This window comes from Chlorocebus sabaeus, chromosome 8 (genome assembly GCF_047675955.1).
Source record: "Chlorocebus sabaeus isolate Y175 chromosome 8, mChlSab1.0.hap1, whole genome shotgun sequence".
In the NCBI taxonomy this organism is placed as follows: Eukaryota; Metazoa; Chordata; class Mammalia; order Primates; family Cercopithecidae; genus Chlorocebus; species Chlorocebus sabaeus.
Window position 1 is genome coordinate 11,006,143 of NC_132911.1, and position 9,885 is coordinate 11,016,027.

The 9,885-nt window shown below is 45.0% G+C and overlaps 1 long non-coding RNA gene across 1 annotated transcript in view; it reads right to left on the reverse strand.

The window, feature by feature from the left end:
* LOC103215354 (uncharacterized) overlaps nucleotides 1-6,555 on the reverse strand; it is a 223,074-nt gene extending 216,519 nt beyond the window's left edge. The window contains exon 1 of the long non-coding RNA XR_012093818.1: nucleotides 6,286-6,555. This is a non-coding gene — a long non-coding RNA (uncharacterized lncRNA). The remainder of the gene's footprint in view (nucleotides 1-6,285) is intronic.
* Nucleotides 6,556-9,885: the final 3,330 nt, after the last annotated feature.

Here is a 9,885-nt window from a genome sequence, read left to right on the forward strand (position 1 = left end):
GGGGATGCCCGCCTTGGTCATTCACCCACATTCCCTTGGTGGCAAGTCAATTGTGGGGATGCCTGCTTTGGCTGCTCACCCAACCCCTTCTCTCCGTGACTCTACCCTCTCTTCTCTCCACTTTCCTGGGGGGCAAGCACCTCTCACCCCTTCTCCACTTTCCTGGGGGGCAAAAGCATCCCCACTCCTTCTCTCCCTGTCTCTACCCTCTCTTTTCTCTGGACTTGCCTCCTTCACTATGGGCAACCTTCCACCCTCCATTCCTCCTCCTTCTCCCCTAGCCTGTGTTCTCAAGAACTTAAAACCTCTTCAACTCACACCTGACCTAAAACCTAAACACCTTATTTTCTTCCACAATGCCGCTTAACCCCAGTACAAACTCCATAATGGCTCTAAATAGCCAGAAGATGGCACTTTGGATTTCTCCATCCTACAAGACCTAAATAATTCTTCTTGTAAAATGGGCAAACTGTCTGAGGTGCCTGACGTCCAGGCATTCTTTTACACATCGGTCCCTCCCTAGTCTCTGTTCCCAATGCAACTCGTCCCAAATCTTCCTTTCCCTCCCCCCCATCCCCTCAGTCCCAACCCCAAGCGTCACTGAGTCTTTTGAATCTTCCTTTTCTATGGACCCATCTTACCTCTTCCCTCCTCCCCAGGCTGCTCCGAACCAGACCCCAATTCTTCCTCAGCCTCCGCTCTCACACCTTATAATCCTTTTATCACCTCCCCACCTCACACCCGGTCTGGCTTACAGTTTCATTCCGCGACTAGCCCTCCCCCACCTGCCCAGCAATTTCCTCTTAAAAAGGTGGCTGGAGCTAAAGGCATAGTCAAAGTTAATGCTCCTTTTTCTTTATCCGACCTCGCCCAAATCAGCGTTTAGGCTCTTTTTCATCAAACATAAAAACCCAGGCCGGGCGCCGTGGCTCAAGCCTGTAATCCCAGCACTTTGGGAGGCCGAGGCGGGCAGATCATGAGGTCCAGAGGAGATTGAGACCATCCTGGCTAACACGGTGAAACCCTATCTCTACTAAAAATACAAAAAGAAATTAATCGGGCATGGTGGCGGGCGCCTGTAGTCCCAGCTACTCCGGAGGCTGAGGCGGGAAAATGGCGTGAATCCGGGAAGCGGAGCTTGCAGTGAGCCAAGATCACGCCACTGCACTCCAGCCTGGGCAACAGAGCAAGACTCCGTCTCAAAAAAAATATATATATATATATACACACACACACACACACATATATACACGCACACACATATATATATATTTATATAAACCCAACCCAGTTCATGGCCCCGTTTGGCAGCAACCCTGAGATGCTTTACAGCTCTAGACCCTAAAAGGTCAAATGGCCATCTTATTCTCAATATGTATTTTATTACCCAATCTGCTCCCGACATTAAATAGAACTCCAAAAATTAAATTCTGGCCCTCAAACCCCACAACAGGACTTAATTAACCTTGCCTTCAAGGTGTACAATAATAGAGTAGAGGCAGCCAAGCAGCAATGTATTTGAGTTGCAATTCCTTGCCTCCACCGTGAGACAAACCCCAGCCATATCTCCAGCACACAAGAACTCCAAACGCCTGAACCGCAGCTGCCAGGGGTCTTCCAGAACCTCCTCCCGCAGGAGCTGGCTACAGGTGCCGGAAATCTGGCCACTGGGCCAAAGAATGCCCGCAGCCTGGGATTCCTCCTAAGCCGTGTCCCATCTGTACGGGACCCCACTGGAAATCAGACTGTCCAACTCACCTGGCAGCCACTCCCAGAGCCCTTGGAACTCTGGCCCAAGGCTCTCTGACTCCTTCCCAGATCTTCTCGACTTAGCAGCTGAAGACTGACGCTGCCCAATCGCCTTGGAAGCCTCCTGGACCATCACGGACGCCGAGCTTCGGGTAGCCCTCACAGTGGAGGGTAAGTCCGTCCCATTTTTAATACGGAGGCTACCCACTCCACATTACCTTCTTTTCAAGGGCCTGGTTCCCTTGCCTCCATAACTGTTGTGGGTATTGACGGCCAGGCTGCTAAACCTCGTAAAACTCCCCAACTCTGGTGCCAGCTTGGACAAGATTCTTTGATGCACTCCTTTTTAGTTATCCCCACCTGCCCAGCTCCCTTATTAGGCCGAGACATTTTAACTAAATTATCTGCTTCCCTGACTATTCCTAGGCTACAGCCGCACCTCATTACCGCCTTTTCCCCCAGTTCAAAGCCTCCTTCACATCCTCTCCTTGTATCCCCCCACCTTAACCCACAAGTATGGGATACCTCTACTCCCTCCTTGGCGACTGATCATGCATCCCTTACCATCTCATTAAAACCTAATCACCCTTACCCCACTCAATGCCAATATCCATCCCGCAGCACTCTTTAAAATGATTAAAACCTGTTACCACTCGCCGGCTACAGCATGGCCTTTTAAAACCTATAAACTCCCCTTACAATTCCTCCATTTCACCTGTCCCAAAACCGGACTAGTCTTACGGGTTAGTTCAGGATCTGCACCTTATCAATCAAATTGTCTTGCCTATCCACCCTGTGGTGCTAAAGCCATATACTCTCCTATCCTCAATTCCTCCCTCCACAACCCAGTATTCTGTTCTGGATCTCAAACACGCTTTCTTTACTATTCCTTTGCACCCTTCATCCCAGCCTCTCCTCGCTTTCACTTGGACTGACCCTGACACCATCACGTTCAGCAAATTATCTGGGCTGTACGGCTGCAAGGCTTCACAGACAGCCCCCATTACTTCAGTCAAGCCCAAATTTCTTCCTCATCTGTTACCTATCTCGGCATAATTCTCATAAAAACACACGTGCTCTCCCTTCTAATTGTATCTGACTAATCTCCCAAACCCCAATCCCTTCTACAAAACAACAACTCCTTTCCTTCCTAGGCATGGTTAGTGTGGTCAGAATTCTTACACAAGAGCCTTGACTGTGCCCTGTAGCCTCTCTGTCCAAACAACTTGACCTTACTGTTTTAGCCTAGCCCTCACGTCTGTGTGCAGCGGCTGCCTCTGCTTTAATACCTCTAGAGGCCCTAAAAATCACAAACTATGCACAACTCTCTACAGTTCTCATAACTTCCAAAATCTATTTTCTTCCTCCCACCTGACGCATGTACTTTCTGCTCCCCAGCTCCTTCAGCTATACTCTGTTGAGTCTCCCACAATTACCATTGTTCCTGGTCTGGACTTCAATCCGGCCACCCACATTATTCCTGATACCACACCTGACCCCCATGACTGTATCGCTCTGATCCCCGTGACATTCACCCCATTTCCCCATATTTCCTTCTTTCCTGTTCCTCACCCTGAGCACACTTGGTTTATTGATGGTTTATTGATGGCAGGGCTAATCGCCACTCACCAGCAAAGGCAGGCTATGCTATAGTATCTTCCACACCTATCAATCATTGAGGCTACCGCTCTGCCCCCTCCACTACTTCTCAGCAAGCAGAACTCATAGTCTTCTTGTTTATACTGTTTCTCCAAGCCATCACAGCTGATACCTGCTGGTGCTATCCCCAAACCGCCACTCTTAACTCTTAAAGTCAATAAATAATCTTTGCTGGCAGGGCTATGCTGAACCCCCTCAGGCACTCTCTAATTGGATGTCCTGGGTCCTCCCAATTCTTAGTCCTTTAACACCTGTTTTTCTCCTCTTTATTCCGTTTAGTTTTTCAGCTCATACAAAACGGTATCCGGGCCATCACCAATCATTCTATACGACAAATGCTGCTTCTAACGACCCCACAATGTCACCCCTGACCCCAAATCTCCCTTCAGCGTCATCTCTCCCACTCTAGGTTCCCACGCCCCCCCAATCGCGCTTGAAGCAGCCCTGAGAAACATCGCCCATTATCTATTCATAACCACCCCCCAAAAATGTTCGCCGCCCCAATACTTTACTACTATTTTATTTTTCTTATTAATATAAGAAGACAGGAATGTCAGGTCTCTGAGCCCAAGCTAAGCCATCATATCCCCTGTGACCTGCACGTATACATCCAGATGGCCTGACGTAACTGAAGGAACAACAAAAGAAGTGAAAATGGCTTGTTCCTGCCTTCACTGATGACATCACCTTGTGAAATTCCTTCTCCTGGCTCATCCTGGCTCAAAGGCTCCCCCACTGAACACCTTGTGACCCCCACCCCTGCCCGCCAGAGAACAATCCCCTTTGACTGTAATTTTCCTTTACCTACCCAAATCCTATAAAACGGCCCCACCCCTATCTCCCTTCACTGACTCTCTTTTTGGACTCAGCCCGCCTGCACCCAGGTGAAATACACAGCCTTGTTGCTCACACAAAGCCTGTTTGGTGGTCTCTTCACATGGACGCGAGTGAAAGCCACCATGCCCAGCTAATTTTTTTGTATTTTTAGTAGAGATGGGGTTTCATCATCTTGGTCAGGCTGATCTCAAACTCCTGACCTCAGGTGATCTGCCCACCTCAGCCTCCCAAAGTGCTGGGATTACAGGCGTGAGCCACTGTGCCTGGCCAGGCAGAAAGTTTAAAATTGGATTTTAATGCTACTTAGGAAACGAAGAGTAAGGTGTGTAAAATGAAAATAAATCTTGAGACCCCAAAATCACGAAGCAAAGGGAAAAGTGATGTTGGGAACTATGTCAGGCAAACCTGCCTCCTATTTTACTCCCAAATAAGACTGCTAGAATGATAAAAAGCTACATACCTTCCTCACAGTTTGCCCACAAAGGACAAAGGACAGACAAGAACTCAAAAGAATGTAATCTCTTGTCTCTTATCTACCTATGACCTGCAAACCCCCTGCTTCAAGTTGTCCCACCTCACTGGATTGAACCAATGTACATCTTACACATATTGATTGATGTTTCATGACTCCTTACAATGTATAAAAGCAAACTGTGCCCCAACCACCTGGGCACATGTCATCAGAACCTCCGAGGCTGTGTCACAGGTGCGTCCTTAACCTTGGCCAAAATAAGCTTTCTAAATTGACTGATACCTATCTCAGATATTTGGAGTCCACAGGTACAGTGCCCCCACAGAGTCACTCTGGGCCATGGGAAGGATCTGAATGGCAGGTTGGAAATAACTAAAATTCATTTTCTTTCTTGGATTTCAAAGTGCATCATCACTGTGTGTGTGTGTGGCTGAGAAAGAACACAGTGCTGTCTACCAATTCCCTCTGGGCTCATAAGCAAGTGCTTGTTTACAGGAAAAGAAAAAGTGGCTCTTTAGCACCTTATATTGATGAAATGAGCCATACGAAGGGTATCATTGATCAATTTCCTGACAGCTCCGAATCAAAAGGTCAGAACCAAAGAGAGAAGGAAACCGGCTGGGGAAAAGCAAGCAGAATTGACCCAGGTGCTAAGTGCGCAGTCATTACCTCTCTGGATTCCCTACAGTGAGGAAAGTGAATCCCATTTGTCACCTCCTGGCACTTATTTCTGGATTCATAGATATTTGTCACCAAAAGGATGCTGAACAGTCTCTAGTCCCTCTTTATTATTTTGCTAAGGAGGAACCTGAGCTCCAAGTAGATTTTGGGGTTTCTATGAATTTCTCATAGTCTTAACAGGCAATGACTAAGTGACAGAGCCCAGGTGTCCTGGGTTTCAGCATGTACAGTGCATAGCAACAGGGAGAGCAGGGGTGTCAGGGGAGACAAATGAGCCCCAGTCTCGTCATGGGGCAGTAGTGGGGGATGCACCTCTTCTTCTATTAATAGAGACGAGCAAACACTGCTCTAGCATATTCACATTTTAATCTTCTGAAAACCCTGCTTTCCCATTTTACAGATGCAGAAACTGAGGCTCCAAGAGCAGAAGTGACACCGAAGTCACCTAGCCCGTAAGTGACGCTAAATTTTATGCTGCTGCTTCCCTTTTCGTGTGTGTCCCTTATTTCAAGAAATAGAACCAAGGTGCAGCTCCATTTCCTACCTAGACATGCAAACCTGACAAAGACACACACACACACACACACACACAAAAGAAAACCAACAGAAAGCGCTATATCTATTCTTGACCAGACATAGTGAGGCTGGCCCCATCACACACACACACACACACACACACACACACACACACACACACCCCTAACCGTAAAACAATGTAACAATATTTAGAATGCTTGTCATACATCAATTTCCTAAATTAAGGTCAATACTTACTATAGTATAAATTAAAGTGAAATTCTTCAAGGAGTGACATGATTCCATTCTGATTCAAAGACTATTGCCACTGCCATGTGTTTCTTTAACTTTCAGGAATGTCTTATACTTACACTCGTTGGTAGAAGAAGAAGATTAAGCTGCTGTCATTCCTGCATTCTCTGGCAAGTGTCCGTACTTTTAACCTTTCTTTTTAAGTTATGACTCATCTCAACTTCCCTGGCTTTTCCTGTTGGAAATGAAAGTCTGACCCTAGGCAAGCTAGAAGCACTGGTGTGCAGCACATTTGCAGCCTCTTGGCTCCAGAGCAGAGAATTAAAATCGTCAGATGCAGCCCCTGTGAGGGTTCCCGGACGCCGGCCAGGACAGCAGCAGTAACTAGAAACCAGGGCGCCTGGTCTCAAAGCTGTGCTCGGAGCAGATTTATATCATGTAAATGATTGTTCTAATAAAGAGATTGGTACATTAGCCAAAACTCAAGGACATGCAAAATGTATTAGGCAATTTATAGTCCAACAAGTTTCCTGTGGCGAAGGCAGTAGAGAAACATTCCCAAAATGAATGTCATTTTAATTCTTCATCTAAAAGGAATGATCATAACCACTGCTGGTTTTCCCCACTAAAATTAATTCTGCATTATCATCTATAATGGAGCAGGACACTAGAAAACTGATGACCTTCTGTCCCTGCTGACACGAAGAGTTCAGCACCTGTTCAACACTGCAATCACACCTCTCAAATGTACAAAAGTTGCATTAATTCTTTGGAATTATATAAGCCTAGGGATCTGGCATCGTTGTTTAGACTCTTTTAGTATACGTTCGATCTATAATATTTGCCACTGTTAAAAAGAATCTTCAATGCTTGTATATTTTTAACTGCATTTAAAATAAGGAAATGGAAAAATCTCTTATTACCTGCAGAACCATGATTCCAAGTAACTGCAGCGTTATTAAAAATGGTGCAATAAAATTCATAGTAAAAAAATGTAATTACCAAAAGAAAATAAACCGGGCATGGTGGTGTGAGCCTGTAGTCCCAGCTACTTGGTAGGCTGAAGCAGGAAGATTCCTTGAGTCTAGGAGTTCAAGCTGTAGTGTGCTATGCTCATACAAGTGAATAGCAACTACTCCAGCCTGGGCAACATAGCAAGATCCTGTCTCTTTAAAACAAACAAACAAACAAACATTAATTACAGTAATATAAACATTCAAGTTTTTTAATTCGAAAAAAGAGACACAGAAGTCAATACAGGTGATAGTGGCTTCTGCTGGTAGAAATTACCAACAGTAGATGATACTCAAGAGCTTTCTGTGTTCCACTCTGCAGAGTATTGTCTATCATCAAGGCTGCTGCTGGCCTCTCTAGGAGCTTTTGTGTCCACTAGAAAAAGATGTTCCTCTGGCCTGCCACAGCCTGTGGAAATGCTCGCCCTAGGGGCCAGAGTACCAGCCGAGTGTCAGCCCACAGATGAAGGAGCCTTCTTCAACTTAGGCCAGAACTTTGTGCAGAGTGCAAAATATGCAGCCCTCTGTTGGCTCTGTCTGTAGAAGAAGTTAAGAAACAGATCAATAAATGATGGTCTATTCATGTGACGAAATACTAGGAAGTCATCAAAATTGTGTTTTAAAGGATATTTAATAGCCAGGCATGGTGGTGGGCACCTGTAATCCCAGCTACTCAGGAGGCTGAGGCAGAGAATTGCTTGAACCCAGGAGGTGGAGGTTGCAGTGAGCCGAGATCGCGCCACTGCGCTCCAGCCTGGGTGACAGAGCAAGACTCCATCTCAAAAAAAAAAAAAAAAAAAAAGAATATTTAAATATTTAAACTATTCTTTAAATATATCAGGGAAATATTCATCATAGAATGTTAAGTTAGAAAAGTAGATTATAAAGGCAATAATGCAGTGTCATCCCAACTTTATGAACTAATTATCAGTTGTAAATAACATGAGAAGGTGTAGACTAAAATGTTAACAATCATCTCTGGATGGTGCAGTTGTGGCTAATTAATGATTTTGCTATTGATACATGTCTGCATTTTAAAAATTTTCTTCAATGGGCAGGAATTATTCCTATAATAAAATAAATTCTATATAATTTTTAAAATCTATGATTCTATCTGCTTTTCAGTCAGGGAAATCATACCATCTTGTTACTTAAGTTGAGCTACATTCTCTCCAGTTAAGAAAACGTTGGGATGTTAAAGCCATAAGAAAGCAACTGATTATTTCTCCAAGGCTGTGATCTCCTTAAGGATGTGCAAGGAACCTATGGTGGTTTAAAAAGAAAAAAATGGCAGCTTAAAGCAGGGGGTGAGGGTTTGAATTCTACTTCCAGTAGCCATTAGTATATGACCTTGGAAAACTACCTAATGTCTTTGATTCTGTTTCACCTTTTATACAATGGGGTTAACCATTCCTATCTTAAAGACTGCACTGAGCATAAAATGAACTCATGGAACCATAGCATAGGCCATGGCACTTAATAGGTATGTAATAATTGCAGTCTTAGTACAATGATCTTGTATACCTCACACATCCCCTAGCCCACTGCCTTGCACATATTAAGGGCTGAATAAACGATACCATCAATGGGTTGCATTAGACTTGGAGGAAGTCTGGCAGTTTCAGGAAATCTAAAATGTTATATAGCCGGGTGAGCCCTACAGAAGTGACCTCATTAGAACAGACCCTAGGTTGTGTTAGCGAGCACAGAGCCTCTCTGAAAGATCACTTCTCTACTACCTGTGTTTGGACACTTGTTACATGTGCTGATATATGGTTTCAACCTCCTGGGGCTCTTTGCCCTTCATGGGTGGACCTTTAAAAGCACAGTTCTCTCTATGTGGGAAAGGAAACTCAGAGCTTATGAACGAACCTGGATTGAAGCCTTATAGCAATCTCCGAGGCCAGCACTTATACTAACCCAATTAATATGAGAGGGACCTCCACTGGAAACTCAACAGAATCGGCAGATTTAACAGGGAAAGGACCTTTGTAGTGGTGCCAGGAGGGTATAAAATATTTGGCCTACCTCTCCCTCAGAACGCAGAATTAGAGGATGTGTATCATGTGGTCAGGAAGCGCAGAGGGACAAGATTTAGGAAAAGCCAGGTAAGCTCTTCAGGGCCATAATACAGCTTTTGTAGCTCAAGAGATCCCAGGGCTAGTATTTAAAATGCTTCTGTGCTTCTACTTAGATAGGTAGACTCAAGACATTTTACCATAGAATCCTAGCAATTTTTATATAATCTCTGTGTTCTCTCTTTTCCAGTCATTTTTGCTTATGTTCATTTTGAAAATATCAGCTTATCTGAAAAAGAGTGTTTAGCACTATAGGCCATGAGCAGAGTTATTCCCCCAGACCATCCTGACATCCTTTATCTTGGGGTAAATGATAGATGGGGAGGCCACTTCCCCCAGGAAAGGAATGTGTCAGGATAGGCAGAGTTAGGTTCACTGTAAACCTAATGAAGTCCAGTGAGGCTGGGCATGGTGGCTCACACCTGTAATCCCAACACTTTGGGAGGCCGAGGTGGGAGGATCACCTGGGGTCAGGAGTTCGAGACCAGCCTGGCCAACATGGCAAAACCCCAACTCTACTAAAAATACAAAAATTAGCTTTTTTTTGTATTTTTGGTGGCATGGTGGCGGGCACCTGTAATCCCAGCTACTCGGGGGGCTGAGGCAGGAGAATCACTTGAACCTGGGA